This window comes from Hibiscus syriacus, unplaced genomic scaffold (genome assembly GCF_006381635.1).
Source record: "Hibiscus syriacus cultivar Baekdansim isolate YM2019G1 unplaced genomic scaffold, ASM638163v2 tig00112159_pilon, whole genome shotgun sequence".
NCBI classification, from domain to species: Eukaryota; Viridiplantae; Streptophyta; class Magnoliopsida; order Malvales; family Malvaceae; genus Hibiscus; species Hibiscus syriacus.
In genome coordinates, this window is record NW_024063263.1 from 2634278 (window position 1) to 2646525 (window position 12248).

At 34.0% G+C, this 12248-nt stretch overlaps 1 pseudogene; it reads left to right on the top strand.

The window, feature by feature from the left end:
• The first annotated feature begins 701 nt into the window (after window positions 1-701).
• Window positions 702-8788, top strand: LOC120175156 (annotated as a pseudogene).
• Window positions 8789-12248: the final 3460 nt, after the last annotated feature.

Below are 12248 nucleotides of genomic sequence, written 5' to 3' on the forward strand. Positions count from 1 at the left end.
TTAATAGATCAAACATTGATGAATATATAAAAATAAAAAGATAAAAATTAAAAATTTAATTAAACGATTTGAATAAATGATAGATATAAACTAATCATATTATTATTAACAACGAAGGATAAACACCATTAATACAAATATATATCAATAATAGTAAACTAATATTATAACCGAAAATATTTAAAAATAAAGAATATACTATAAAAGTAAATAAGGAAAGTATTATAAAAATAAGAAAAGTGAAAGGAAACTATAAAAGTAATATAAACAGTAATTCAAGAAAGCTGAATTTACAGTATTTAAAAGTCACTAAAATAGATGAGGTAAATTACGTATTTAGTATTTAAATTATCAGTTTTAGTTTATTTTAGTATATAAATTTTTTTAATTTTTTTAAAATTATATCTAATATTTAGTTTTCATTTAATTTTAGTACCTACAGTTAAAAACTTAACGCGTTTGATACCTAAATTATCAGTTTTGATTCATTTTAGTACATAAACTTTCAATCTGTTCAAATCTTAACGTTAAATTTTGAATGTAATGTTAAAATGAAACAAAAACAAAAGTAACGTGAAATATTAAAATTAAATATTTAAAGTTTAGATGCTAAAAATCAAAACTATTAGTTTACTACCCATAATTACCCTAATATATAAAACTATAATTTTGTTTGGTTTGCTTCTTCTCTTTTGCTGCTTCCTTTTTTTATACTTTGTCTATCATTTTCTCCTAGAATCTCAAGAGAGCTGCCAAAGCCCCCATTCAAAACCAGCAAAGAAAGGAAAGAAAAAACCTCTGTTGACTCAGGTCCGTTTTCACCATTCGATCTATGCTATGTAGTCGGAGTCTTATTGATTTTTCTTTAATTAGTTACGCCTTTTTTTTATTTTTTTTAAAGAATTTTTTAGGGTTTGATTATAATCTGGATTTCCAATCTAGTGATCGTTATTATCTATCGCGGCTTAACTGGGCTTGCGATTCATGTTATTGGGTTATATATATATATATGGGTATTATGGGTTGTATAATAAGATTCTATTGGGTTCATTGTGAAGCTAGAGTATCGGTTTTATCTGTGATTTCTAGTGAGCGTTTTATTTCGTTTTTTGGTATGTCAGTGGTGGGTTTTATTTAATCCGTTTTCAGTGATTGTAGTGGTTGAATTCGTCTAATTGAGTTAATGATCATCTTCGAAAGCTTTCTATGAATTTGTGCTAATTATTTGAATTTTTGTAGAACTTTGATATCAATAACATAAAAGTCTTAGCCGTATCAGTTGGCTTTAGGGAGTAATTTTGATAAATTTAATGAAAGACGGTGGGAAATTTTTATGCAATTGCAGTCACGGACTCACAGTATTGGGTATTGGATATTTTGGTGAAAAAATGGGTATAGGGTATATGCCTATATGGAAATGATGTTTTTAATTATTTTGCATTTCAAAGGGAGGTTTATGAATCAAGTAATTTTGAGTGGTTTCTTATCTGGGTCTTTAATTGGGTAGCCAGGTGGAGCTGAAGACAAGTGAGGAGCTTTAGGTTCGAAATGGCTGGGATTGCAAATGAGGGCTGTGGAGTGGGAAGGTATTCTGAGGGGATTTCAAGCAGGCAGCATTACCTATCAGAGGAAGCGTTGGCAGAATGGCGGTCTTCTGAGCAGGTAGAAAATGAAACACCTTCAACCTCGCCGCTTTACTGGGACTCTGACGATGGCGATGATGGTATGCTTTTGGATTTCATTTATGTTCGGTTGAATGCTCTTTGTTCTTTTAAATATGTGTTTCTATACTTCCTGTTTATCTTCAATGATTACAATGCCAATTCTAGCTTTATGATGAAATGTTCCATTGTAATGTCTAAAACAAGTGATAAAAAACATGTGGCATGATAAGAAAATCAGCTTGTCAGTTTTATGTAGTCTATTGTGTTGTTGCTCTCTGTATTTTGGAATGCAGCTGAGGGTCCAAAGATGTCTAGAAACTACTTACAATTGATGAATTAGGTTAGTGAAACTTGTTAAATGCAGCCACAGTTTTGTAGAGATTAGTATTAGCACAGATGGTTTTAACTGGTTTATTGTTGTTTTCCTATAAATTAATATTTTTCAAGCTCCAACTCATTGTTGAATGGTGGATTAAACAACACAAGCAGTGAATAGGCTAACTTGCCAAAGATGGTTTTTGTTCTGAACTATTTGAGTGCACTAAAAGTGGAAATTAATCTGGCTAAGGTATACTTATCAATAAGTTTTCTCCACCAGTACTTTTTTACATTCCATTTTAAAGTCTGAAATGTTTGGAATATGCTTTTGTTCTTTTTTATATATAATTGAAACTTATTAAAGAGTTTATTTCTTTTAATGGGTGCACAAATTAAGCTGGCTAGGGAATAATTGTTAAGAAGACACCTCAACCACATTTTTTTTATATTTCCATATATGTTATGTATTAATAGTTTGGAATAAGTTATTGCTGTTCTTCCTATTTTTATGATTAAAACTTATTAAGCTGAATTCGCTTATTTGTAGGGCCAAATCCCTCTGAATTATATGGAAAGTATACGTGGAAGATTGAGAAATTTTTGCAGATAAACAAAAGAGAACTTCGCAGTAATGCGTTTGAAGTTGGTGGCTACAAGTGGTATGGGTTTATATATCATTGGCTGTTATGTTTTTACTTTGCTTTGTCAAATTCATAGTTCACAATTTTTTATTATGGAATTCCTGTTCTTTCACATCATTTTGGAGTTGTAGGTGGAGTAAATTTGCTTGTACACGGAAAGATTAACATTCTAAACTTTATAGTTTATATTGTTGGTTGAAAAGAAACATATGGCTTTGTATCAGGGAAAATTCCTTAGTTTTGACTTCAGCTGCTTCCCATTGTTGATACTTGATAGGTACATTTTAATTTATCCACAAGGTTGCGATGTCTGCAATCATCTCTCATTGTTCCTCTGTGTTGCTAATCATGACAAGCTTCTTCCAGGTTTGGTATTTTCAGGCATCAGTGAATCTTGATATCGGATTTATTATCATCTCCTGCGAAATGTTGTTGAACTTATGTGGTCCATTGCTTTATTCTGAGACAGGTTGGAGTCATTTTGCACAGTTTACAATAGCTGTTGTAAATAAAGATCCTAAGAAATCAAAATATTCAGGTTGGCTGGTCCATATATAGTTTAAGTAGGGCCAACTAAGATCATGAACTCTAAATAACTTGCTGTGGATTGCAGATACTTTACATCGCTTCTGGAAGAAAGAGCATGACTGGGGGTGGAAAAAGTTTATGGAGCTCTCAAAAGTTTATGATGGATTTATTGAATCTGACACACTAATAATAAAAGCTCAGGTTCAAGTTATCAGGTATTCAGTAAATTTTTATAAACAAGCCTCTGCATGCAGTGTTTCATTCCATGCTTAGGCAAGTGTTCCTTCATGCTGATCTTCATTTCTTCATGCTGTTTATGAGTAGTAGATTAAATATAGAGTTTGAATTCCCGTTCATCATGCTTATCAATACGACTTTTTTGCAATCCCAGTTTTCAGAAAATATAAGACTCGGGTGAAACTTTTGGTTGATAATTGTTTTACTCTGCCATTGTATTATATCTTTGACGAAGAAGCTGGATTAGTAATCGGTCAGTATAGTATAACAAGGTTCCTTGCATGGAGTTGTTTCCTCATTCTGAAATTATGGCCTTGGTATGTTACAGCCAAGTTGATTTGTGGTTTTAATTTGTGTAGTCTGTTTTATTTATTTATTTTTAATATTTTCCATCTTGATAAGCAAATTGAATATTTCGTTTTGAATCTGTAGGGAGAAAGAAGACCGACCTTTTCGTTGCCTTGATCGTCAGTATAGGAGAGAACTTGTTAGGGTATATTTGACAAATGTAGAGCAAATTTGTCGCCGTTTCTTGGATGACAGACGAAAAAATCTAGGGAAGTTGATAGAGGACAAAGCTAAGTGGTCAAGGTAAATGATATTATAATCAATACATTTAATGACTTATTATTCACGTAGATCAATTAATATCAGTTAGTGTGTACAGCATTTTACTTGAATGATATGTCATGTTTGAAAGTTTTCCCAGGAATTGGTTTCTGCGGTACCTATTATTATACCTGATTTTCTACCTACATTTTTCCTCTTTGTTGTAGCGTCATATTCCTTGCCTTGACCATATGATTTAAAGTTGGCCCCAATTATTTTTTATTTAGTTAATATCAATATTTTCTTTTCTTATGAATGTTTCGGAATTTGGATGACATTTATTTGATGATTTTGTTTCTCGTTGGGTCATTGCATTTATCCTTTTGCTGCCTTTTGAAACTGTTGCAGCTTTAGTGCTTTCTGGTTGGGGATTGACCAAAATTCCAGGGGTCGAATGTCCAGGGAGAAAAAAGATATTATTTTGAAAGTAGTTGTGAAGCACTTTTTTATAGAGAAGGATGTGGCATCTACTTTGGTAATGGATTCACTCTATAGTGGGTTGAAGGCCCTTGAAAGACAGAGTAAGAGCAAGAAAGTGAAGTCAAAATTATTGGATGCTGAAGAAATGCCAGCTCCAATTGTTCGTGTGGAAAAAGATATGTTTGTATTAGTGGATGATGTGCTGCTACTATTAGAAAGGGCAGCTTTGGAACCATTACCTCCGAAAGATGAGAAAGGTCCTCAGAACCGAACAAAGGTATGTTTCTAAATATTGATGGTAGGTTATGACGAGTAAGGACATTTGGTTTAAGCTAATAGAGTAGTTTGTGAATGTTCCACTTTTGAAATTTCTTAACTATTGAAAACATATTTAGTGGAATTTTTAACAAAGTTTCCAAATGCATGATTTCGGTCTATAAAAATGGATACTTTCTACTCTCTGGAAGCTACTGCTCTGTTCCGATATGATTTTCTTAGAAAGATTGCTCAAGCCCCTGGCCTGCCATATTGTTATTGTATTTTACAGCAACAAATAACAGAAATTTGACTCTTGACGTGAATTTGTATTTGTTTTTATATAAGAAAATCGTGTTGTCTTTTTGCTTGCTCAGCAAACCTTTTCATTTATTGTAGGATGGGAATTCTGGAGAGGATTTCAACAAAGATTCAATTGAGCGTGATGAAAGGCATCTTACAGAACTGGGTCGCAGGACAGTGGAAATATTTGTTCTTGCTCATATATATTCAGGTTCCATACATTTTCTATTCCTTGTGGAAACCCATTATGTGTCCTAATTATAACTAAGATTGGCCGCTTATTTATGTGCATGTATAAACAGATGATTCATGAACGGTTTATTTCCTTGTTTGGCCAATCAAGTAATAGACTGACACTTCACTAATGAGGGTAAATATTCGACAAGAGCTGCTATATAACTTAAATGCTTCGTTGACTCCTGTAGTTTCCTAAACATTTTCTTCTGATTTTAAAAATGCAAATTTTAACTGATTTTTTTTATAACATTTGTGATGGCAAAGACATTGTTTTAGTTTTGAGCAGTCACAGAATTTGTCTTTAGAGCTTTCCTTTTGCTGACTAAAATGCATTTGCTCTCCCTTCACAGTATAGTTTGGCTTGCAGTTCCTTTAATAAATCAATTTACCTCTTCTGAACCAAAAAACGGACTTGGGATTGTGCATTTTTTACAGTAGACATGTCTATATCCACTTATCTGGAGTCGTGATTGCACAAGCATGCATTGTCTTCTCCTTCTGTCTGAAAGGTCAATGTCTTAGTAAACTTAAGTTCTCTATTGTCTTAATTTCGGGTAGATTTTGTGGACACGTTCAGCTGGTAATGCAGTTCATCATGGCTTTGGATTATTTTAAATATATTGTTTTGGTCAGCATACTAGAGAGAGAGGTTCCTAATTTCAGTAGTATCCCAAACCCAAACTTCAATGCTGCAATCTCTGTAGGATATTAAGAATGATATTTACTTGTTCATACCCATATTTATGCACTAATTCTTCCCTTACATTCAGCAACAAGATAGAAGTTGCCTACCAGGAAGCTGTTGCTTTTCAGAGGCAAGAAGAACTTATTCGTGAAGAAGCTGAATGGCTGGCTGAGCAGAAGACCAAACGAGGTGCATCTGAAAAGGAGAAAAAAGCAAAGAAAAAACAGGTATATATCTTTTTTTTTCTTTGGCACGGTGGGCTCGTTTGTAAATATTAGAATTTATGCTCTCCTTGGACCACCTTAGTGCAAGAAATGAAGTGAAATAAGGTTTACATTTTCCCAATTTTGTTTTCTGGTGATTGTCATAAAGATCCCTAATTTAGTTTTGGAAGCAGTTTGAGGTGTATTTGTTTTACCTCCATTTTGAAAGAACGTAGCGTAGATAACACACCTTTTCTTCTGAATGCAACACATTTTCTCCTGCTTATGTTAGGCCAAGCAAAAACGGAATAATCGTAAAGGCAAAGATAAAGGGAGGGAAAAGGCTAATGTGGCAACAGAGGAGAAGCACCCAGAAAACCACTCAGATGATGATAAGGAAGCCTCTATAATGGTGGAGGTGCAGCCAGTGCCTGAAAAGTCCGATTTACCATGTGATGTTTCTGATGTTTCTGACTTGGTTGATTGTGCCGCTGAAGTTCTTCAGCCCGATTCAGAAGACAGAGATGCTAATCCTGTTAACTGGGATACTGATACATCGGAAGTTCATCCTCCCACAGATGCCAGTAGTAGTGGCACAACCAGACTATCATGTGTACAGAATGGAGTAACCGATAAAAGGAGCATATTTAATTGATGATAGTTCATCAACGTGTTCAACAGACTCAGTACCATCAGTGATAATGAATGGGCATTATAAATGGAACTCATTTTCAAGCAACCAAAACAAAAAATCACAAAGCAGGTAACGTGTTTCTTAGGACTTTCCATGTCTGTATGCGAAGAAAATGTATTAATCTAATCCGGCCTTTCAAATTTGTAGAGGAAAGGACGAGCAAAGCCAAATATCAAATGATGGCAGTAGTTGGACTGCAGAAACTAATAGTCAGACTTCTTGTCCTACACCAGATGCAAGGGACTGTAATCATGTTCCTGAAAGTAGCAAGGCTGCTGAATCCGAGTATGAGGTTTCTGTTTCCTCCTTGACAGATCAGACGAAGTGGGCTGAGCAGGAGTTGGTTAAAAAGGTAATATATTGATATATTTCTAATTGATCTCTTAGTTCTTAATTTTTCTTTGGGTTGCTGTTACAGTTGTATATAATTGTCAGTTATCTTTTCAATGTAATAGGAAGAAGTTGATTTAGAAAGACCAAAAGAGAAGACAGCTACTATACCATCCTCTCCAAGAGGCCTTCTGAGAAAGCTGCAACCAACTGCTCAGTTTAGGTCAGAGAGTGCTGCCAGTTCGGATCCTGTGCAAGTTAGCAGAGCAACGTTGAACAGCTTGCAGCAGCGTGATCAACCCGCATCAAGTACATCATTCCAAATGGCTGGTATATCGAAATCAGAGATTCAGAGAGCTGAAGCTTCCGGACCAACTGAGAAACCTATGACCCCACAAGTGGCTGTGGTGTCAAGGCCATCGAGTGCTCCTCTAATTCCTGGTCCTAGGTCAACAGGTCTTGTTGTTTCTATGGTTCAACCAACCCCTTTTCTTGCTCGTTCAGTTAGTGCAGCTGGCCGTTTAGGTCCTGACCCATCACCTGCTACTGGTTATGTGCCTCAATCTTACAGAAATGCCATAATGGGTAACCATATTGCTTCTAGTTCAGCTGGTTTCACTCATCCCAACTCTCCTATATCAGGAGTCAACCCACTACAGGCATACTCACAACCATCTGCTTTGGTATCTGCACCGATTTATATACCCCAGAGCTATGACCAAATGGAGCCAAAATCTGCCCAGCCTTGCTTTCCGTTTGGCATGGCAACTAGGGATACTTTGCCAAATGCACCCCAATGGTTGGAGAGTTCTCGAAGGGATGGCAGTAGAACTAATCCTTCATTGCTGAGTGAGATCCAAAATCGTGACTTGTACAAGTCTGAGTGTAATGGAACCCGGGAAGACTTCTTTGCTGAGCTTCCAGCATCTACATCCGGACATCATTTTCAAGGCGTATTGGGAGATGAGTTTCCACATCTTGATATTATCAACGACTTGCTTGATGAGAAGCACAATGTTGGGAAATCAGTTAGGGCGGGATCAGGGTTCCATTCTTTTGGTAATGGATCACATTTATTAAATCGGCAGCTTTCTTTTCCATCCAATTTGCGCATGTCGGGTGAGATGGGATCCTCGGGTGGTGAATGCAGGTTTGACCGAGCACGGAGTTTCCGTGATGGGTTCCAACAAGGTTACAGAAGTTCCTCGGGCAACCATTTCGATACATCTAGGGAATTTATTCCGCATGCTAGCCCCATACCTTACCCCAATGGACAAATGGATGGTTTGGTCCCAACCCAGTGGCCAAAGTCTTCTTCCAATCTATCTTTACTCGGTGTGAGGAATGCATACGGTGATAGTTATCCATACTACAGCCAAGAGTATTCTAACGAGGCATGCGGCATCAATGGCTATGCGGTAGTTCGACCTTCCAATGGATACTAAAAAAGGTAACCAAGGACCGAATAGCGTACACTTTCGATTTTTACTTATTTGATCTGATAATGTATTTAAGGAAAATTCGTTGGGTCTTAGATTTGGAGTGAGATTGTAGGGAAAAACATATCAGTAAAGAGTGTTATTTGCTTCTTGGCATAAAGTATTTACAGTCATATTGTAGCTTTGTTCTATTTCTTTTCAGCTTTTAGGTTTCTCTTCCCTAGAATTTATATTGAAATCTGAGGCCAGTTTTTGGTTAAAATCTGTTATTGGTCCTTATACTATACACAATTCATGGATTTAGTCTATATTTTAATTTAGTTAATTTTAGTCTTATATTTTTTATATTTTAGAATTCTAAACCGATGATATGATTAAATTATAAAACCCTAAACCCTTTAACTGCCCTATATAATGAAGCACGTCTTCCTCATCTCCAGATGTGAGATTGTGTTTCATTGAAGCAATTGTTATCATTTTGTTTGTCCTTCCACTCCTCTATTGACTGCATCAAGCGATGGTTGCTTGTCTAAACAAGGAGCTGCAAAGACTATGAAAGTAGGATAAATAACTTCCAATAATAAAGTTGACAATATAGAAACATGGTTTAAAGTTAAAGATCAAATTTTCAGATAAAAAAGTGTAAAGTACACTAATGGCCTTTGATTATATGGTTCTGTTTTATTAAATTTCTAGACTATTAAAAGTTATAAAATGGTCTTTCAGCTATAAAGTGTTGTTTTGTTGAGTCCCTAGACAATTATAAGTTATAAAATAGTTAATAGACTATTCATTATGTTTCAGACTTATTTTTTTCGTTAAAAAGTTTATTGTATTTTGAACTAAACATTAACCTAATGGTTATAATATGATAAAGTGTGATCGTAAAGTCTCAAACGACTATCATATCTCAGTCATCAGGTTAATGTTTAGCTTAGAAAATCGTTAAATTTAAGCAAAAATAACGAGTCTAAAACATAATGAATAATCAAATGTCCATTTTATAATTTTTTAATAGTTGAGGGATTTAATAAAATAACATTATGTAGTTCACGATTATTTTATAACTTTTAATAATCAAAGACTTAATAAAGAAGTACCCTAAAATAAGGAGATCCTTTAAATACTTTATCCCAAAAATAATATAAAAATTCAAAACCTCATAAAACTAAGATATAAAGATCAATTTTATATTTCAGCGTAATACATGAGTTTTAACCTTTTTTTTAATTAAAAGAGGAACAAATTACATCAAGTCTTTATGTAAGGAGGACCTTGAGAATCTGTTCCACAACAGTCGAGGAAGAGATATTTGTAGGTCAGAGTCGAGCGAGGACATTCACAACCTTATTGGCTTCGTACGGAACCCATTCAATTCGTGTTGTCCATTGACGGTTGCTTGACCTGCTAATGAACCGGATCAAGGAGCAGGTGCCAAACTGATATTTGTAGACGAGTCGAACCACCTCGAGACAATCAGATTGGAGAGGAACATGTCTAAAGCCATTATCCCATGCAAGTCTCAGACCGACAACTATGTCCCAGAGCACGGCTTGAAGGGCAGAATAATAACCTTGTAGTCAAAGATCCATGCCACATTACATTGTCGGATAACTCTTCCTGCAGAGCTCTCTCTCTGGTCATCTGAAACGGCTTCATCTAAATGTAAACAAACTCATCTCAACGTTGGTTTCATCCATTGAATAATCTGTGCACTGTATCGAACTGATTCCAGTTTTAGAGTTGTGCTATCAAGGAAGTGTTTTACTCAAACAACATCAATAGACAAAGCAGCATTTACAGACGAACATCCCTGAGTAAAGACAAACGCATTTCTGCATTTCCAAAGTTACCTTAAAAGAGACACAAAGAAGTGGTACCAATAGTACGACCAACTGATTTGATAGGAGGTTCAATGGACGGAAATAGAATTCTAAGTTAGGGGACGAATTTAAACTTTTAAAATCTCAGGAGTCGAATTTAAATTTCAGAGAGACGAAAATAGATTTCAATAAAAAAAATACATATAAAAGATTTAAAATATATTATACTTTTAAAATTTCAATTACGATTGCTCAGTCCCATTCCTGATAACACTTTGGGTGATTCATTGTAAACAAATATTTAAATAATCAATTATTTTAAAAGTCCAATGATCATTCAATATTTTACCAAAAACAATATAAAAATTTTAGTTGACCCTATTCTCATTTATATAATGAGATAAGGGAGGTAGGATAGTAGGTTGCCCCCAACGTCAGATTGAGAGCAGCTTCTGTGAAAGACCTCTAGAATTATAAATTGTCCACCGTAGGACTCGATCCAACAACCATAAAGTTAAGAGCCTTGTGCTCTACCACTGAGCTGGACGGGCAATTCAAAAACAATATAGAAATCAAGTCCTTAATTAGTGCTTAAAGTATCATGACTTTACTTTATGGATAGCAACTTTTCACTATACCATGGACACATAAATTGTCATGATTTACAACTTGGTATTATAAAATTAATACTTTCACTTTATTAAAGCATTGGTCCAATTAATAGTCAAGTGCACTATATAATATAAACAAGACTCAATGGCTTCAAAAATTTTGAATTTTATTTATCTAATTAGATTTTATATTTTGGAATTGTATTAATTTATTATTATGATCGGTATTTATTGTTAAATCTAATTTTTTTTCGATTGATTAGTATCATATACCATATCATAATATTATCGAATGATATTTCTTAATTTACTGATTTTAAATAAAAGTTGAAAAATTTTAAAATTATTTCACAAGTTGAATAATTTCTTCATATATTTTATTTTTAAAAAATGTAAATTATCACGTGATATAATTATAGTGTGTAAGGTGATAATAATATCTCCTAAAAATGTTAAAATTTAATGGCTAAAATTCATCAGAAGATCTAATTAATTTAACTTCTCAATTTGAGAGTTTAATTCAATTATTTTCTTACTTTAAAAGTTAGTATGATAAAAAATGTCATATCACAAAAAAATATTAATAAATTAAGTTAGAGTGATTAAAATAGTAGCAATTTGAAAGTTGAATAGTTAAATTGAAATTTTTTAAATTTTAGCAACCAAAATAGGAGTGAAACGATAGTTGAGTGATGAATGATGTAATTTACCTAGAGGTGGCAAACGGGTCATTCAAATCGGGTTTGGGTCGGGTCATTTCGAGTTTAGATTATATTCGGTTTAATTTTGTTCGGGCCCGATCAGATTTGGTTCAGATCTATTTAGGGTGTATGGTAAATCGAGTTAGGTATTAGGTTGGGTCAATTTTCAGGTCGGGTAATTATCATATCATTTGTTTTTCGGTTCAGATTATTATTGGATCAGTTGATTTTTGGGTTGGGTTAACATCGGATCGTTTAGATTTGGGGTCGGGCCAATATCAGATCAGTTGATTTTCGGTTTAGGTCAACGTTTAGATCAGGTCAATTCGGGTTGAATTGGTTATGAGTCTAATCAAATATATATATAATTATTGATATATTCTTGTAAATAATATGTCTTATTGTTTGTTAATCTTATTAGTTAGAACCTAATTTCAATTCTTAATCATTAAATATTTTGAATTAAACCATCATTTATAGTTGATAAATCGATAATTTAACACAAATATGATCGTATAATGCGTGTTAGAGCTTGTAATCAAAATTTTTA